The sequence below is a fragment of the Sorex fumeus genome, unplaced genomic scaffold (genome assembly GCF_029834395.1).
Source record: "Sorex fumeus unplaced genomic scaffold, SorFum_2.1 ptg000010l, whole genome shotgun sequence".
Taxonomy (NCBI): domain Eukaryota; kingdom Metazoa; phylum Chordata; class Mammalia; order Eulipotyphla; family Soricidae; genus Sorex; species Sorex fumeus.
In genome coordinates this window covers 29349414-29371471 of record NW_026606067.1, presented here as the reverse complement: position 1 = coordinate 29371471, position 22058 = coordinate 29349414, and positions in this window count along the sequence as shown.

The window sequence follows — 22058 nt, the reverse complement described above, 5'->3', positions numbered from 1 at the left end:
TATTAGTGGGATGCAAAAAATATATAATTAGATTAATTCCAAAGAAGAGTAGAAACAAGGACCAGGAGAATTGGTCCATGGTTGGAAGCCTGCCTCAACAATTGGGCAAAAGGGAAGCTGGTATAGAGAATAGACCATTAGGATAATGATGGTTGGAAGGGATTGCTCTGGATGAGAGATGTGTGTTGAAAGTGGGTAAAGGACCAAATATGATGACCATTCTGTTTTTGTATTTCAAACCACAATAGCCAGAAAGGAGAAACACACACACACACACACAGACACACACACACAAGTTCCTGCTATAAACAAAGGCTGGGAAGGGGATGGGTGGCAGCATGGATATGAGGGATATTGGTAATGGGAAATGTACGCTGGTGAAGGAATAGGTGTTGGAACATTGTATGACTGAAACCCTATCATTAAAGATTTGTAACTGTATCTCACAGTGATTCAATTAAAACAGACAAACAAACAGACAACTGTTGGGAGAAAATCCCCTTTTGTGCTATATTAAGCCTTGAGCTCTACCCTGGTGGATGTTCCCAGAGCATTCAAAACCTGTTACAATGTATATTTATGACCACAGGTCAATGCAGCCATGGGACAGGACCCTGGGACAGGATGTGTCTGGCACATGTGCAGGTGACAGCCTATGCATTATGATCAAAGGAAGAATATAATCCTATCTATAGAACTATAATGAAACACTGTAATCCTGTCTATAAAGCTGAGATGAAATGCGTTTTTGATTTGACCACTGTAACTACGTGACTAACTGCAAATATTCAAGCCTATATAAACCTTGTTGTTTGCTCAATAAAGCAGAACCGATTGTCGTGACCCCCACCATGCTCGTGTGCTAATTTCCTTGGAGGAGGCAGAGACAAGGTTTGCTCTTTATCCTCGGACCCCTCCCCTTAGCTGGAGGGAAGCTAGGCCCTGTCCTCAGGACTCTGAGCAGTGGCCTTTTGCTGGACGAGGGAACACGCTGAACACAGCCCAGAAGAAGACCCCAACAAACAACAACAACAAAACCTCAAACAGTGGCCTAACCTTTGGTCTCATCTCCCAACTTTGATTTGTCATGCTGCTTACTTTTCTTAAAATAAAACTCCAGGGGCTAGTGAGATAATACATTAGCTAAGTCACATGCTTTGCATGTAGCTAATTATAATTATAAGTCACATGCCTTGCATGTAGCTAATTAATAACAGCATGTAGCTGTTATAATTCCCAGCACTGTACAAAGTCCTTAAGAACTGTGAAGAGTGATCTCAAAGTGCAGAACAGGAAGTACTCCTGAGTGCTGTTAGATGTGATGCAAAACCAAAAAAATACATAAAGATACCTGTTGCACTGTGGATATAGTAGTATATATAACATGATCACGATCATGATCATCCTGTTGTTCGTAGATTTCCTCGAGCAGGCACCAGTAACGTCTCCTTCTTCCTAGCCCCGAGATTTTAAAAGAGTCATTTCAATGCTCTTTTAGGATTAGGAGAATGTTAATGTTGTTACTGTGTTTGGCATATCGAATACATCACGGGGAGCTTGCCAGGCTCTGCCGTGCGGGCGAGATACTCTCGGTAGCTTGCCGAGATCTCCGAGAGGGGCGGAGGAATCGAACTCGGGTCGGCCATGTTGGCTGCGTGCAAGGCAAACACCCTACCGCTGTGCTATCATTCCAGCCCAGGAGAATGAGACCCATCATTGTTACTGGTATTTGGCATATTGAGTATGACACGGGAAGTTTGCCAGACTCTGTCGTGCAGGCAGGATACTTTTGGTAGCCTGCCAGGTTCTCCAAAGGAGACATAAGATAATAAGATGTTGCGCGGCTGTGAATGTGGCCACGCACTTCCGGGAGCTGGGTTTTAAAGTCTCTGCATCTTGGCTGTTGATGGGACCAACCTGGCACTGGTGACAGCTGGTGGGTGTGACACCTACCTACTAGAAGATGGGGGGTCTGGGTGGAGAAGGCCCAGTCCCAATTCGAGTAGGCTTGGAGACTCAGCCCCGGGACCCGCATGCCTGGGTTCCTCTGCCAGTTCTTTCATGCATGAGGCCTGTCCGGACGTGTGGAGAGTAGTCCCAGCATGGCTGTGGTTGGAGGTACTCAGCTATTGGGGCTCTACTCGGGGTGGAGGGGGGGAGAGAAACTCAACCTCCCCCCTCCAAGGGGCCCCGGTGAGGACAGTCAGTTGCGGGGACAGGAGACTCTATTATTAATAATAATAATAAAACTAGCAGAGCCAGAAGACCAGGCAAGTCCACACTTTGGCCTCTGTCCACCCCACATGCACGCACAAAGCTCTCTACATGCCTGTGTCCACGGCAGGGCCGTTTGCCAGAAGCACAGAAGGCACGTGGGGCGGTGTGTGTGTGTGTGTGTGTGTGTGTGTGTGTGTGTGTCTGGCAGCAGGGGTCTGTTATAGTATAACACATATACTATAAATTCATATACTTTATATACATTATATATAATACACACATAAAATGCATATAACAATATATAATATAGTTTATATGCTAAAATATGCTATAATATACAACATATATACATCTATACACATCTATATGCACATCCATATATATTTGAGTATATATGGTGAATATATATATTCCGGTGAATATACATACCAGAATATATATATGTATATGCATCAATGAAAATATACACAAATATTAACTTTTAAAGATATATATGTATATGTATATATATATGTATATATATATATATGCTGCATCCATTGAAGACCTTATGGTACAAGTACGAAAGATCAAGTACGACATCATTGGTCTGACCGAAACGAGAAGACATCAATCCCATCATGCTGTTTTCGACACTGGAGAAGAACTGTTCCTTGGAACATGTGATAAAAGAGGCGTCGGTGGTGTCGGTATCCTTGTCAACACAAACTTAGTCACGAGCATTGATTCATTTGAATGCCTAACAACCCGAATCGGACGATTACACTTGAATAAATGTGGCTCACTACCGGCAGTTTCTATCTTTGTTGTCTATGCACCAACATCCAGTTATGGTGAAAGAGAAACTGAGAAATTCTAAATGGAGCTGGAGAAATTCTATAAAGAAGATCACACCTTCTACAAGATCATTGTCGGTGATTTTAATGCCAAGATAGGACCAAGAAGATCAGTCGATGAACTCCACATCGGAACCCATGGCCTGGAATGGAACGAACAGGGTGACAGACTATCTGAGTTCATCATGTCAATCAAAACCTTCCATGGTAACTCACAATTCCAAAAGGCTAAATCTAAACGTTGGACATGGGAGTCTCCCGATGGATGGTTCCACAATGAAATAGACCACATCATATTCAATCGGCGGTTTTGCCTAACCGATGTTGCTGTTGTCCCAAAATTCCAAACGGGATCAGAACACCGTCTTCTTCGTGCAAAATTCTACCTCACAGAACGAGGAGAAAAGAATGCAAGGTTTAAGAAGAAGACTCCCAGAACAACCACCAACTGGGAACTCTTTGGCTCTGTTGCGGCAACATGAGAAGATGCCGTCATTGACAACATTGATGAAGAATACGATCGAATGATTCAGCACCTCCATGTTTGTGCAAGGAATGCCAAGAGAGAGATAACCACAAAAAACCGTCTTTCTTCGAACACTCTTGAACTTATTCGCCAACGTGGCTTGGCACGTGCCCCAGGCAACCACAAACAAACGTCCGAACTGACAAAACAGTGCAGAGAAGCCATCAAGGATGACCTCAAAAACAGGAGAACAGCAGTACTGGTAGATGCAGCAGAAGCTGGGAAAAACATTCGTAATGCCCGCCTGTCCTTCACCAATTACAAAACCAAGATAACTGCCCTCCGACATCATGATGGATCTATCACATCTTCCAGAAGGGCAATGGAGAAGATTATTCATGACTTCTACTCAGATCTCTTTAATAACCACATGCACTTGCCCACATACCACATACCACATGATGGATATGTCGTTCCCAATGTTCTCCCTTCCGAAATCCAACATGCCATCTCGTCGGTAAAGAAACAAAGAGCACCTGGCCCAGACAAGATCCGACCTGAACACCTGAAGAACTTACCATCAGTACTCATCAATACATTGGCTCGACTCTTCACACGCTACCTGTCTGAATGCAAGGTTCCATCCCAATGGAAAACCAGCAAGACTGTACTACTATACAAGAAAGGAGACATCCACGACATTGGCAACTATCACCCAATCTGCCTATTGTCTGTCATCTACAAACTATTCACTCGAGTCATCCTGAATAGGATTAGCAGAACACTAGATGAAGGACAACCATGTGAACAAGCTGGATTCCGAAAAGGATTCAGTACCATCGACCATATCCACACAATAACCAAGCTCATTGAGGTATCTCGGGAGTTCAAGATGCCACTCTGTCTAACGTTCATTGATTTAAAGAAGGCCTTTGATTCTGTTGAGACGGAAGCGGTCATGGAAGCCCTAGCCAATCAGGGCGTACAAACTCAATACATCAGGATCCTTCGTAAGCTCTATTGCGGATTCACTACCAAGATCTCACCATTCTACAAAGAAGTTATCATCCATATCAAGAGAGGGGTTCGGCAGGGTGATACCATTTCACCAAAACTCTTCAGTGCCACCCTCGAGAACATCATGCGATGACTGGAATGGGAATACATGGGAGTGAAGATAGATGGTCGGCAACTACACCACCTCCGCTTTGCTGATGACATCGTTCTAATAACACCAAACATCAACCAAGCGGCACAAATGCTGAACGACTTTGACCGTGAATGTGGAAAGGTCGGACTACAGCTGAATCTTACGAAGACAATGTTTATGAGAAACAGCCTTGTTCCTGATGCTCCATTCGCTCTCAACGGAACCACCATCTCCGAATGCAACGGTTATATATACCTAGGTCGAGAAATCAACATGATGAATGACCTGGCACCTGAGTTGCGCAGGAGGAAGAGAGCGGCTTGGAATGCCTTCAAGAGCATTGAAGAAATAACTAAAAGGACAAAGAACCTCCAGCTACGAGCACATCTCTTTGATTCCACTATTCTTCCTGCATTAACATATGCCTCAGAGACCTGGACCCTACGAAAACAGGATGAGAATACTATTCGGGTCTCTCAAAGAGGAATCGAAAGAACTATGCTTGGAATATCACGATTCACTCAAATGAGAGATAGAATCAGGAGTTCTGATCTTCGTCAACGCTCAAGAATCAGGGACGCTGTCTCATTTGCCAAGACATCAAAAATCAGATGGGCTGGACACGTAATGAGGTTTACAGACAACCGCTGGACTAGAGCCATTACTGATTGGATTCCACGAGACATCATAAGATCACGTGGACGCCCACCTATAAGATGGTCAGACTTCTTCGTCAAGACCCTAAATGATCTGTTTGAGGCTCTACATATTCCTAAAACGAACAGATACCATTGGGCTACGCTAGCACGCAACCGGGATGAATGGAGACGTTACTGGCACCCGCTCGAATAAATCGATGAATAACGGGGATTAAGCGATTAAGTGATGTATACATATGTACATACATACACGTACATATCTGTGAAGAGATATGTATACACATAATTTGCACACATACAAACCTATAGATCTTAAAAGTTTTTTAATATAAATATGTGATTGATGGAGTTGGGTTGAATCACACCTGACAGGTGCACATTACTTCTGGCAGTGCTAAAGGTAAGGTAAAAGGTAAAGGCCCTCCCGCTGATCGTCAATTTGCTCGAGCGGGCCCAGTAACGTCTCCATTGGAGACTTTGTTGTTACTGTGTCTGGCATATTGAATACTCTCGGTAGCTTGCCGGGCTCTCCGAGAGGGGCGGAGGAATCGAACTCGGGTTGGCCATGCTGGCAGTTCTAATGAAGTCAAAACTAGTGCTTGAGATTTAACCTCAGTGGTCTCTATGCAGAGCGTGCATTTTACCTGCTGTCCTATCTCTACCGCTCAGAATTGTGTGATTTTATCTGTATTTGAAGTCACTGTCACTGTCACTGTCATCATTGTCATCCCATTGTTCATCAATTTGCTTAAGCGGGCACCAGAAACATCTCCATTTGCCCCAACCCTGAGATTTTAGCAGCCTCTCCTTACGGTGCCATATTGGAGGCTCTTTCAGGGTATTTAAAGTCAAATGCCAAAAATATGAATACACATACACATTGTCTTTTAGGTTAATACATTACAAATGACTGTATTATATTTTAAATTCTAATATTTATTTTTAAAATATGTTTGTGTATGCTTTCTCAGTCTATAGAAAATCATATAAAATCTGAAGATGTGTGGTTACTCTGATAACACTAAAATATCTGCAAGGTCATAATAAGAACAAGAACTCAAACTTTTGTTGTAATTTCCAAAAGCCCAAAATTTCAATTGTTCAATTTTCAATTGTTGCATTGAAATAAAGGTTTGTGATATAAATGAATCTATTTTTATTTACACTTCCTCTCTCTTATTTTCTTTATCCTTTTAGGGGAAAATTGGTTAGTTAAGTGAAAAAAGTCTTTCCATCTCCGTAAATTTTGAGAAAATATATTTTTATTTCCTAATTTGGCAAGCATTTCCCCCCCTAAAATTCCAATGCAACATTTTTGTGGATGATTATTTTTTGTTGTTATATTTTGTAAATCAATGGCAACATATTCTTATGTTAATTACAAAGTGACTACTGTTAGAGTAATCTTAATAAGAATTACAAAGTTTAGTGTTAAGAACATAATTCTAGCAACAAAATTATCAAAGCAAACTTTTTGTTATAGGTAATATGCTTTATAATCAATTTTACACAAATATGTTGTTTGAGGATTTTTTGTTTGTTTGTTTTTTGGGGGGACACCTGGTGTGTTGAAGGCTTGATTCTGGGTCAGTAGTATGCAATTTCAAGCCACCTTATTGATGAGCTCTCTCTCTAGGCTCCTTAAATTTTTGGAGTGACATACTCTAAAGGTTAGTACTTGGAAAAACCATAAGTATGATTGAATCATTTTTGTTAGCCTTGTATATTTAGATAAGATCTTCAGGATAAATAAATTAACATTGATAATTGTTAAATGTACTCTAAGAAATGTGAAATCATGTGATGTACAAGAATTTATTTGTGCTCTATGTGTCAGTTGCTCTGAACAAGGAAAAGAATACTGAACTTTACTAATAGTTACTTTAATTTTTATCCAACAATACTCATGATTAAGGAATATTTAAAAATACTATTTCAGTACACATCAATTTAACCTTGAGTGGAATGGCCTTGCTCCAGAAACTTGAGCCCTATACTTAGACATACCATTGTGACTCATCAGTAACCTGAAAAGACATTCCCACATACAATTGATATCCCTTGAACCAAAGCTTGGGCCCTCTGCAGAGCATTCTAAAATGGGTAAGCTTATGAGTCACCTGGCAAATAGATGAGAGTAAGTTTCCTGAGTACAGTACGTGCTGTTTCCATAACTCAAAGGAACCTGATCAAACACTCAAACACTGTGCGTCTTTCAGTCAAAAGATCAAGGTGAAATATATATAAATATATATACATATATAAATATAACATAGATAAATATATGCATGTGTGTGTGCGGTGAGGCATGAAGTAACAGCAGGCTCAACATCAGTCACTAAATTCATAGGTGATGAAAGATGAAAGACCTCTGGAGTTTTATTTTTTTCTTTTAACCACTGGGATGCAGGTATTTTAGAAAGTTTATCTGTAATGTGTGCTATTTTCAGATGAACAAAATTAATTAGCATGAGTTTATCAGTGCTTTAGTAGAGGTTCTATAAAATATTAGTAAAAGTAAATGTATTTCAACTATAGAATGATAGTGAAAGTGAATCAAATCATTTTGCATACCTGCATACCTGCGTACCTCATGCCAGGCTGAATCTCATATCCTGGGCACTCAGAAGGCAGGGGGTGAGTCTGCAACTGCCTAAACAGAACCTCAGCAGCCGAAAACCCCCAGAATCAAATTACTATGATGCTTAATGACTGGACTGCACAGGCTTGGCACAAGCCTCGTCAGGAATGGATCTATTAAAAAACCCGGGCATGCAGGTTTTGTGGCTGAAATCTCCAGGCTCTCAGAGACTCAGGGATGGGCAACCTTCCTCTGTTCCCTGTTCTTCCAGAAGCTTGAAAGTCATGCCCATGGATCTAGTGCCAAATAAGCTCATTAACCAGCCATATAAATAATCTTGAAAGACATCAGTTATCTGGATAGATGCTTCCGGACCCTTAAATCACCAATTAATTAAAACGTTCACCCTATCAGAATGCCCTGCCACTGAGGCAGGGTGGGGAGGTGGGGGATGGGGCAGGGGTGGTGGGAGGATTGCTGGGAACATTGGTGGAGGAGAATGGACACTGGAGGAGGGATGGGTGAATAATAATTGTATAACTGTAAAGCAAACACGAAAGTTCTTAAGTTTGTAACTGTACCTCACGGTGATTCACTAATAAAAAAAGAAGAACCAGTTCTAGTTCTCTACCAGAAAAAAAAGGAAAGAAAGGTGATATAAACTCTCTGTATTTTGCATAGGTTGGTATATATATTTTTAACAATTCTTTCAAAAATGCAAGGCATTTCCCTAATTAAAACCATAATCTCTCTATCAAATTACTTTCAAATACAGATTGAATCACCTGAAAAAAATTTCACCGTATCTAACATACAGGATTCCTGCAACGTGCAGCCACATTTGTGGCCACGCAACATCCCATACTCTTTACCACAGATATACCAAGAGTAGCACACCACATTGGATGGGATGGGAAGTAGAAGGCAAGCAATCTTGATTAAGAAAATATTAACACAAGGTGAAACCTTTAACAACACGTTAGTAATCTCTTATACAATACATTTATTGTATAAGAGTGAGATGGCTCCAGGGTGAGATGCAACAATCTTCACACACATTTTTTTTACTTTCTTAATTGAGTCATTGTGAGATAGACCCTTATAAAGCTGTTAATGATTATATTCAGTCATACAGTATCCCAACACCCATTCATCCACCAGTGTATATTTCCCAGCAACAGTGTTCCCAGATTTCCTCCCTTCACCTCTCACTCCCCACCCACTGCCTGCCTCTATGGCAGGCACTTTTCTTGTCTCTGTCTCTGTCTCTCTCTCTCTTTTGGACATTGTCATTTGTAATATTGATACTGAAAGTTTACCAAGAATATCCCTTTACCTACTTTTAACACTCAGATCTTGTCCAGCGACACACACTTTCTTTAAGGAAGTCTTTTTGGAGCATTTTTAGTGAATCAATCAAAACAAATTATTTAGGGCCTGCTCTTGCATAGGCTTGGGTGGTGGTTAGGGGAAAAAAATGGTGGTGGGAAGGTGGAATGGTGATGGGATTGATGTTGGAATATTAAAGAAAATAAATTACTGAACAACTTTATAAAAATAAAAAAAGAATGAAAGAAAGAAATTGTCTTGGAATACCTCTTTTGCACCCTGAAAAATTCTCATAAAATCACATGTAATTCAATAAATAACTAATAATAATTTTGAGTTCTAGACTATTAAAACATCATTTTGGAATTTTAATGTGTAAGTTCTAGATTAATGTATTTTTTTATGCCTTGTGTGAAGATCTTTTTAAATGTTTCACAAAAATCAGTAATTTGTGAGGTTCACATATTTAGAATAGGGACTCTCGAGCAGTGTTCTGGGGACCAAGTAGGCCTCAGTGTCAATTCTAGAGCCTACAGTGCTGTGCTTCATGGGTTAAACAGACTGGGGGCCTTCCAGGTTACAACTGGGAGTATTTGGAATGTTACATGGTACCATGATTGAACTCATGTCTCTGGAATATAAAGCATGCTCTCTGATTTCTAGACATTCCCTTGGCCCCTGACTCACATTTTTATTATTGTGAGATGATGATCCCTGATGCTCACAGTTTCTTTGACTCTACCAATTTTGCTCATTAAATATTCAATTGTTGCAAGATATTACATGACTATAAGTAGATAATATAAATATTAGTTTCTAAGAATACTGAAAGGTCTATTTGTTGATGAGTAATGAATAAAGCATATTGTGACTCATATGAACAACTCTTAGTTATATAAGATAATAGAGTCATTTTCTACTTGATGGGCTGGAGAGATAGCACAGTGGGTAGGGCATTTGCCTTGCATGCAACCAACATGGCCGACCCGAGTTTGATTCCTCTGCCTCTCTTGGAGAGCCCGGCAAGCTACCAGGAGTATTTCGCCCACACATCAAAGTCTGGCAAGCTCCCTGTGATTTACTCAATATGCCAAACACAGTAACAACAAGTCTCACAATGGAGACCTTACTGGGGATCACTGGAGCAAATCGATGGACAACGGGAGGACAGTGCTACAATGCTTTCTACTTGACTGTATGGTAAATTAAATGACGATTCCTGTATCTCCTGAACATAATTAAATCATATAATTTCTTTTGTTATTTTAAAAGATAAAAGAAATTTTATTTAGTGACAGTGATGCACGTGGTCTGAATAAGCCATTGAGAGTTTGGGGGTACTCTATATGAAGCAAACTAAGTGCTTTTTATTAAAAACAACTTCAAAATTATTTAATTGGAGAACAAACTATATACGATATTCCCAAAATAAGATTGTAGAGCAAAGTGACACACAGATGAGTTATGTGCAGATACATAAATATTTAAGCAGATACGACTCATGCCTTTTATGCTTCTCTGTGAAAAATTATTTAACTTCTTTATCGATCATTGAAATCTCCCATTAATTTTTGTCATTTTAATTATGTAGATATTGAAACTCAACTAAATAAATTATTACTTAAGAAAGCATTTAGTTGTAAGCACGAAAGTTTAAAAGTCTGTAACTGTACCCCACAGTGATTCCCTAATAAAAAATTTAAAAAAGAAAAAAGAAAGTGTTTAGCCTGAAGTTGTACAAAGTAAAAAATAAGGCATCCTGACCTCTAGCTCAGTAAATCTCTTGAGAAGTATCCTTTTTAATAGTGACTTTCTCTTATCGGTTTTTGCTATGCACTAATTATCATACACTTTAAAAGTTTTGAAAGACAAGAGGTGCTACCAATAAAATGAGTGTTCACTTTAATGTCAAATAATCCAATGCTTTCTGCAGTGACCTATTAATAGTCCAGTGGGATTCATTCTGCCACTTTATTCTTTAAAGCAGTAAGTGTCCCAATTGCATGTGAAATGTTACACCACATTAGTATGACAACATAATCAATAAATGGCTAGTTCAATCAGTGTTCTGAGGACTTTGCAGAATAGAAGGTCGTGTCTGATGAGAGTACAATAGCAAGTGTGCTCAAGTGATTACAGTGATTTGATAGTAATTCGAGTATTACTTTTACTTAGTCACAATGTTTAGCTTGGTTCTTATCTAAGGTAGTTTAATAGTAAGCTCCTTTGGCTTTAAACACTTTATAATTAATCTAATTCTTAACTGAAATTCAAGATATCTCTATAAATATATTTGAAATGGTCACCACTGCCTTTATAAATTTAATGATGTGAGCATAACAAGTGATTGCTATTGTTACATCCAAAGAGAGGAATATTTTCATTTTCTTCAAAAATTCTAAGCAAATATATATTGTTTAGTGAAACAGCACTAAATCAAGCACAATGTTGGTATACAAGAATTATATTAATAAATTTATATTTTAAAAACATAATAAAATTTATAATAGAATGAAAATGTTCTAAGAATTTTTTCCTGGACATTATAACCTATCTTTATAAACATGCAAAAATGGGGCAAAAATTAAGTTATTTTAACATTATATGAGTATATGACTTGGTCACTTGATATCCTGTTACTCATCAATTTGCTCCAGTAGGTGCTAGTAATGTCTACACTTGTTCCTGTCACATGCTAATGTAGCCCAATGGCATCTGCTCGATACAGGAACATGAACAGCCTCAAACAGATTGTTCAGGGCCTTGATGAAGAAGTCTGACCATCTTGTAGGTGGGAGGACACACGTTCTTTTGACATCACATGGAATCCAGTCAGTAACAACTCTTGTCCAGTAGTCATCTTCAAATCTCATTATGTGTCCAGCCCATCTGATTTTTGACGCCTAGGCAAAAGAGACGGAGTCCCTGATTATATATCAACGATGGAGGTCGGAACTCCGAATTCCTTCTCTCACTTGAGTGAAGCATGATACTCCAAGCATAGCTTTTTCTATTCCTCTTCAGGAGACCCGAATTGCGTTCTCATCCTGTTTCCTTAGGGCCCAGGTCTCTAAGGCATATGTTATTGAAGGGAAAATTGTGGAGTCAAAGAGATGTGCCCAGAATCGTAGGTTCATCGTCCTCTTAGCTATTTCTTTGAAGCTCTTGAAGATGTTCCACACTGCTCTCTTTCTCCTGCTCAGCTCAGGTGCCAGGTCGTTTGTCATATTGAGTTCTCGATCTATGTATACATAACTGCTGCCTTTGGAGATGTGCGTTCTGTTGACAGCAAATGAAATGTCAGGAACTTGTCTGTTTTTCATAACAATTGTCTTCATGAGATTCAGCTGCAGTCTGATCTTTCCACACTCATGGTTGAAGTCAGCCAGCATGTTTGCCACTTGGCTAATGCTTCGTGTTATTAGAACAATGTCATCAGTGAAGCAGTAATGGGTGGCTCAGTACTCTGGAAGCAGGCAACACCAGTAAGTAGACATGAGCACTAATCTTTGAAGTCAATACTGCTGAGTACTGTGGGAGTAGGTTCCTGGCCAGAACATGTCTGCAGAGATACTATGATATAAAAAGAAAGACAGTGTGGAGCCTTAGAGATAGTACAGTAAGCAAAGCACTTGCTGTGCATGAGACCAATCCACATATTATCATCAGCATCACACATATTGTCCCCCGAGCATTCCTGAGTACAGAACCAGGAGTAACACCTGAGCATCAATGGATATTGTCTCCCTCAAAGGTAACAAACAAACAAAAATAAAAATCAAAAAATGAAAGACAAGGATAGAAGGGCTTTATAAAGTTATCCTGTAAATCAACATTTGGTAAATATGGGACGATTTTCAGGTAGAAATATATTCAACCCAAAGATGGATAATTTTTTTTAAAAAATGTAAACATTTTTTAATTGAATCACCATGAGATAGCAGGGAGATGGTGGAAAAGGGGGTATGCCGTGGATATTGGTGGTGAAATACATTTTGAGTAAAAAACAGACTGATTTGCAATAAGTAAAGACAAGTTACGATAGAACTTGGCATACCCACATATATTAAAAACAGTTATACTTGCAAGCCATAAAATAAATAGAAAATAACAGAGGGTATTGTAAATAGAAATGAGACTATGTGAGTTATAAAAAAAATCTTTACAAGTAGCTAACTTACACCAATACATTCAACAATTTTTCTTCAGGTGATGAGAGAAGCATAAAAATCCACCTGCATTAATCTGGCAATATTCTAAATTGAAATGCAATGCAGATAAACAGAAATAAAATCTCATTATAGAGATACTATATGGAATTACACTTGATAGTATATATATACATGTATATATCTATATACATATAATTTCAATTATTATATATAATATAATAGAATGCAATGATCTAAACAATTTTTCCAGGGCATTATAATCTCACTGTATCACTGTATCACTGTCATCCCGTTGTTCATCAATTTCCTTGAGCAGGCACCAGTAACATCTCCATTCCTGCTAGCCCTGAGCTTTTAGCAAGTGCCACATTGGAGGCTCTTTCAGGGTCAGGAAAATGAGACCCATCATTGTTACTGGATTTTGGCCTATCAATTATGCCACAGGGAGCTTTCCAGACTCTGTAGTGCAGGCAGGATATTCTCGGTAGCCTTCCAGGTTCTCTGAGAGAGAGAACTAGACAACTAGGTTGTGCAGCCACATTTGTGGCTGTGTGCTTCCGGGAGCTTGGTTTTATAGTCTCTGGGTCTTGGCTGTTGATGGAATTACACGGCGCCAGGGGCAGTTGGTGGGTGTAACACCTAGATACTGGAAGAAGGGGAATCTGGGTGGAGAAGGCCCAGTCTCGATCCGAGCAGGCTTAGAGATCTCAGTCCTGGGTCCCACACACCTGGGTTTCTCTGCTAGTTCCTTCTTGTGTAAGGCTTGTCCAAACGTGTAGAAAGTGGTCTTAAGCATGGCTGTGTCTGGTTCCTGAGATCTTCAGCTGCTGGTGCTCTGCATTTCAGTTTGCATATGTATAAAAATGAGATTATAATCCACCATTTATTATTATAATGAGAATAATAATTGGTGGATGATGATCTCATTTTATACATATGCAAACTGAGTCAAGAATTAACATGATTAACTTAAATATATATTTAAGTTATTTAATTATATATGTGTATATATGTATATACCAATATTTAATTATATATTTGTAATATATCCAGAAAGAAATTCAATGCTTTAGTAATATTAATCATTGTACTGACACTTATTTAAGTATGACTGTACACACTCTTTGTTTTTATCCATTGCCACATGCAATTCTGGATGTGCAGGATTCAGAAAGATAGTGTGGGTAAGGAACTTGAACGTAGAGCCTGAGGTAAGCTTGGAGTGCTTGTCTTGATTTTTCCTCAAAACAAACAAAACACACACACATCCTCCTCACAGAAAAAAAAATCCAATCCCAAATGTGTAGGGCATGAGAAAGGAAATGCATGAGTTTTTTAAACATTATTAAGAAATAGTACATTGGGCAGATTATGAGGGCGTTTGCCTCACACATGGCCGAATAGGTTTGATTATTGGATTTCAAACACTGCCAGGAATGATCCCTGAGTACAAAGCCAGGAGCACTACCCTGAACACTGCCAGTTGTGGCCCCAAAACAAAGCAAAATACCCAATATCTAAACAAAAACAATCAAACAAAAAAAGATGCAAGATTTGTGTTAGAAAAATAAGAACAGTTAGCTTCTGGAATCACACTTATAACACTGGATAAAACAAAGCAAAACCTTGGGCTTCTTATCTCTTTTCATTAGTTTTTTTTTTAATCCCAACACTATCTCCTTTTTAATGTGCCTTCTATCTTCCCAATGATTTATAATACTGCCAATAATAATTTCATACCTTATAGAGGGCTTTAGGCAACAAATGTAAATGTTAAAACTATACTTGTAATAAATATCAAGATCTAATATATATATAAAACATTGAATGGATTGATACTTCATATACATTTAGTAACTAAATTTAGACATCTCAAATTATCATTTCATCAAATATGCAATAATTTTACTACATAAACAAATTATTAATTAGAAAAACACTATCTATAGCATAATTGAATAAAATCTTTTGGAGAAGACCGAATAAAATCATTCTGAAAAATACAATATCGATTAACTCGCTTGTTTCACTACTACCCTTTGACCTACAATTCAGTAGAGTGAATTAAAGCAAACGTGTCAGATTTTAAGGTGTAATAGATTGTTGGAAATATTTTTTAGGTGAAGTCTGGTAGGAAGACTTTTGGAGATGCATTTGAAAAGCTCTAAAATAAAAGTTTTACTGGAAAGTAAAGATGGCTTATGAATGACAAGAAGAGTGAGAATTTATAGTTTAGATATCTCATATACCTTCACTAAAGAAAATATAGAAGATTTTACTGTCAAAGGAAATAGATGGAGTTCAATCATGATCAAGCTTTAAAATGTACCTCTAGAAACACCTAGATCAAAATGACACATTGCTGTGTATCTACAAGATATGATCCTCAAAACATTTTATGCAGTTATATACACGAGAATAACAACTCTTAGCAAATAGCAAAAGAAAGTTTAAAAAATAAACAATAGCATGGGACAGGGAAAACTTGTTAATAAGACATTTGTTGTAGAACTATGAAAATATGCAGCTATAATTTAACTTTCAGCACTTATAAAAACTGATTTATGAAAGAATTCAAAAACAGCTATAAATATGATTCTTTCTTATAACCAACAACTCATCATTCACTGATAGCAAAACTTTCGACATTAATTGCTTAGAGAATGTAGAAATCCTCGACTAGGCAGTCTTCAGTTAGAGAATTACTAGTAAATGAAAATCATCTCTATGTTGCCTTCATGAATTTCAATAATTAAAATCATTGAAAATGATGAAAATCATCATTTACTAGTAAATGAAAATCATCTCTATATTGCCTTCAAAAATTTCATTCTCTTCACATTAACAGAATTTTAATTTAATTAATTCATTTTTTATTGTTTTGGAGTCAGAACCAGTGATGCTCATGGGCCACTCCTTTTTCTGAACTCAAGAAATGCTTGTGACTAGGTTGAATCAAAGTAGTCTGCATGCAATGCAGAAACTAATGCTCTACTATCTACTATCACTCTGGACCCTAATAGAATACTTAATAGTTAGTAAACTTGTTACAAATATCAGAAGCCATAAATGAAATTACGATTCTCTGGTATTACATATCAAAGAAGTCTGTTCAAGTGCTTTCTGTATATCATAAAACAAAATTAAATCTCATCTTTGGATTTAATCTCTGGCACCATGTATGGTCTCCTGAGCACCACCTGGAATGAGCCCTGATTACAGACTAAGAAGAAATCATGAGCATAGCAGGATGGAACCCCAAACCAATAATAATAATATACTTTTTAAAATCCTGAAAACCAAGCAGAAATGAATAGGAGACTAGTAAAGAAGAGTATGTGAAAGTGCTAAAATTAGTTTTACAAGAAATTCAGTATGTTTAGTGCATTTCCAGTTAAATAAATAAAATGTGGAACAAAGCAAAGACTCTTGTTAAGGGATTAAAAATATGAATTAAGGGTCCAGAGAGAGAGAACACTGGTTAATGATCTTGCCTTAAATATAGCAGAGCTAGGTTCGATCCCTGGCATCCCATGTGGTTCCCTGAGCACTGCCAAAAGTGATTCCTGAATGCAGAACAAGTAATAACTGAGCATTGTGAGTTGTGACTCGAAGTAAAGGTAAAGGTAAAAGGTAAAGGCCCTCCTGTTGATCATCGATTTGCTCGAGCGGGCCCAGTAACGTCTCTATTGGAGACTTTGTTGTTACTGTGTCTGGCATATCGAATACGTCACGGGGAGCTTGCTGGGCTCTGCCGTGCAGGCGAGATACTCTCGGTAGCTTGCCAGGCTCTCCGAGAGGGGCGGAGGAATCGAACTCAGGTCGGCCATGTTGGCTGCGTGCAAGGCAAATGCCCTACCGCTGTGCTATCGCTCCAAATTATATATAATTATATCAAGAAGAAGAAGAAGGCCCTCACGTTGATCATCGATTTGCTCAAGCGGGCCCAGTAACGTCTCCATTGGAGACTTTGTTGTTACTGTGTTTGGCATATCGAATACATCACGGGGAGCTTGTCAGGCTCTGCCGTGCGGGCGAGATACTCTCGGTAGCTTGCCAGGCTCTCTGAGAGGGGCGGAGGAATTGAATTCGGGTCGGCCATGTTGGCTGCGTGCAGGGCAAACGCCCTACATATTTATAGTCTTGTTACTAAAAATGGGCTGGAGTGATAACACAGCGAGTAGGGCATTTGCCTTGCACACGGGCCGACCCAGGTTTGATTCCTTTGTTCCTCTCGGAGAGCCCGGCAAACTACCGAGAGTATCCCACCTGCACGGCAAAGCCTTGCAAGCTACCCCTGATGTATTTGATATGCCAAAAACACTAACAAGTCTCACAATGGAAACATTACATTTGCTCGAGCAAATCAATGAACAATGGGAGAACAGCCTACAGTTAATAGAAAGTAAGATATGTTGTTTAAATGTGTAGCATGTAAATAACAAGAAAAATTATTTATTAAAAAATCATTAAAATATCAAAATTGCAAAAAGCAAAAAATGAATGACATTGAGATACCAATTAATCTATGTCTACAGTAAAAAGATCAGTAAAGAACGGAATCTGTTTAATCAGCATAAAAACAAAGAACAACCTAAAATAAAACAATAATATGCAATAGAAATGTTAAACTTATCAGTTATAGGGCATATTTGAAGAAAAACTCGAGAATATAAAATAAGGGACAAACTAATATGAGAATCAACATTATCATTTTAAATAATAGGAAAGAAGAATTAAACATGTGATTATTAAATATATCAGATCATCTTATAGAAAATCTAAACTGCTGCTGTGCAATTTAGATTCATAGAGTAAAGAAAACAATAACCATTATACAACAAAACCTTAATTATTAACATAAGCAAGTTTATTGCCTGCTCAAGCACAGCATTCAACTATACAAAATACCAGTTTTCACTCCAAATTACTATTTTTATGTACATCTCCCTTGCAACTACTAGATAAAAATGTTTGGATGATCTCATGCCTAACAAAGCAATTTTAATCAATAACACTGTGCTATAAACTCCAACACTATTAAAAGATTAGGTCTTAACTGTCCTCAAATTCCCCAAATTATAATGATGTGACACGATATACTATTACAGTGGTAATCATATTGCTAATTATAAATATAACAAGTCAGCATGATACACACAAACTTATCCAAAGAAATAAACCAATTTTATCTCAATAATAGAAGTAACAATAAGAAGTACTAGACATGCAAATAAATATTTACAGTCCCACTTTCAGGGAGAAAACATTTGATTTCATGATACTCATTTTTAATTTAGCACTAAAAGATTCAAGAAAGCTAATATAAATATTATGAGATATCAGTATGAAATGAAATTGGATTTGTTTCTCTCTTCTGAATTATTTTACTAAGAATAACACCTCCTATGTATGTAAATGTAGCTTAAAGTAGTAGGAGTCCATATAATATTTATTCTGTTCCATATAAATATATATCACACATACACACACACACACAAGCACATCTCCTTTGTTCAATGATGGGCAGATGGTGGTTAACAGCTCTGTTATTGTCAGAACACTTGTAGTTGCAGTAATTTTGTTTGAGGCCACATTGGGCAGTGCTCAGAGCTTTATCATAGCTCTGCACTGAGGGTTTACTCCTGACAGTGATAAGGAGTGCCAGAGATCGAATCCAGATCAGCTGTGTGGAAGGTAACCCTGTTTACTGTACTTCTTTTTCGTTCCCATCGAGTTCTGTAGCACTAACTGAAATCTCTGTGGTGTGTAAATTATAAGCACTCACTCTGCTTGGACGCAGTTCTTAGCACCTTTATACCACCCTAGGAGGTCTCTAGAATCACATCCCAACCCTGTTTTCCAGAAGATGCAGCATATAGTGACATAAGGTTAGATATCATCACAACTAGCTCAGTGTTGGTGACTTCAGTTACTCCACTTACAGTTGGGTCTGCCTATGTGTAGTTGTTGCCATCTTTCCAGCATCCCATTTTTTATTGAGCACCTTGGTAGGGAGCAACTGCTCTAAGCTATTTCATTTGCCCAATGTGCTCCAGATTCTTCCTATTCAGTGATCACAAAAAGCTGTGATATCCTACAGTATACATTTTTTTTCAGTACAAAAGGGACAGAATGATATATCCTGAAGGCTAAAATGTCCCTTACACTATTTGATGTGTTGTATGATGGTTGCCTTAGCATTGAAGGAGAGGCAGTATACATAGCTATCTTGTGCAGTCTTAGAACACTGAAGAATAGGGTAAATTCATATCCAATAAGAAAGGCAAAAGTGATATCTTCCATCTTTGTTCTGGCATAGCCCTTCTCTAATATGTGGCATAAATAACATTGCACTGTAGCACTGTCCTCCCATTGTTCATTGAGTTGCTCGAGTGGGCACTAGTAACGTCTCTATTGTGAGACTTGTTATTGCTGTTTTGGGCATATAGAATACACCACGGGGACCTTGCCAGACTCTGCCATGCAGGAAGGATACTCTCGGTAGCTTGTCAGGCTCTCCTAGAGGGATGGAGGAATCTAACCCAGGTTGGCTGCGTGCAAGGCAAACACCCTGCTTGCTGTGCTATAGCGCCAGCCCTATAAATGACACTGGAAGGAAAAATGCCAGGGTAGAGTCCATTGGTCCTTGGAGTAAACAGTGAAGACATAACCATGCAACAGACCCTCTGGTCCAAGAAATAACAGGAATCATTTCCCAATTCTGTTTGCTATAGCCATATTCATTTTAACTAACTTGAAAATTTTCCTTGAGATTTTTGGTTCTCAATTCCTCCAATAGTGATTCTCTCTTCTCCCACACTTTCAGAACAGCTTAGGAATGCTCTTGATATGCATGTCCCCAGTCTCTTCTATTTCATATTCAGCATATCTGCCTCTCGAGAGTCATAAGTGCACTGCTCGCTTATGACTCACTATTGCACTACATTCTCTCATCACAATCCATTGACTTTTATTTTAAAATCTATAATCAACATTCTTTGTATCTTATACAGTGTAGGCAGCTACACCTAAGTGTAGAAATCCATGAGTTGTCTTTAAACTGAAGTACCCACAGCCTTTACCTAGACAGATATGAGAGTTGTTCTAGCAGTGTCCCCACCAGTTGTCACCTGTCCTCCTTAACTATTGTCAGCATTCCCCCACAAGGACTTAACTGCCTCCCATTCTAGGAATAGTGTCTGGGAGACCTGAATTAATTTTCTCTGACATACACTCTCCTCCATCTTGCCTCATTCTCCATCTTCTGGTCAGAAATCAAATTACAAAGAAGACCTTAGGAACCACTTGGGATCCAACTGGGGTGAGAAGGAACAATTTGTCTCTTCCGAAGAGGAATTCTGGAAATACACCCTCATCAAGTCTCTGGCCAAACTGGAAAATAACCCAGCAAACATATAGAGTGCAAAGCTCAAACCTGTTAAAGCAGCTCAGGGTGCTGGGTATGAGAGAGGGTACTGTGTTTCTTTCTGGGTATCAGAAAGGGTACTGTGTTTCCTTTTGGTAGCTCCATTCAGTCATGAGAATAACATACACCTTCCAACACATTTATGTGCAGATGTACTGTGTCGTATCTTGGGATATTTTTTCCTCTTCTGTCTGTTTAATTTCTTACTTGCTTCAATGTTTGGTCATCACTTAGTAAAACTAGCAAGATACTCATTCTCTCAAGATACCAAATCATAGTCTCTTTTTATGGAAAAACAACTATATTGCATATATTAAGTAGGCTCCAGATTATTGTCATAGTGTGGTACCACTGCCTACGTTAGAAGCTATGCATGTTCAGAAAAAGCCCCTAAAGCATGTCAAGAACAGGGATGAATGCATGTCAAACCTATAAAGTTTTATAAGATATACTTATTAAAAACACATTAAAAACAATAGAGAAAACCAAAATACTTAGAAGTAAATAGAAGAGTTTTATTTGATGCTATGGTATTGGATAGACTAATCTGTGTTCTTATTCATAGTGAATGGTACAATACAAAGGATAAATTCTGTTAGATCAAAATTTAAAATATCAGCTATATGTTTTGTGACCACACATTTAACCCATACTGTGACAAAATGTATTGAATGAGTAGAACTGCATAACAATTGTATCCACTAAAGTGTATAAAGAATAAAGAAGCCAAATGCGGGCAGGGAGATGGCACAAACTATTGGAGTACATGACCTGAGTGGGAAGAACCCAAATGACCCTAATGGCCCTCAGCACTGCAAGCCCTTAGCTTAATGTCGGGGTAGAGGAGCACCAAATTTTCATCTAAAATTCATAATCACAGGATAGAAAACACACACAAAAAGGCATTATAAAGAAAGGAGAACACAGTAGCCACCTTAATTAATTTTGGGCAATGATGTTTTGACTAGATATTTCAGGTAGAATTGTACATCACATACTGCACCCTAGTTTGTGAATGTGTTTATCATAGGAGGAAAGGTTAATTATTCTGAACTGATGTATACTAGGGCGGAACAATTAAATAAATCACTTTATTATTTTTTTATTTTAATTTTTTTCATTAGTGAAACACCATGAGGTACAGTTGTAGATTTACAATTTTTTGTGCTTGGGTTTCGATTATACAATGATCAGATACCCATCCCTCCACCAGTGCCCA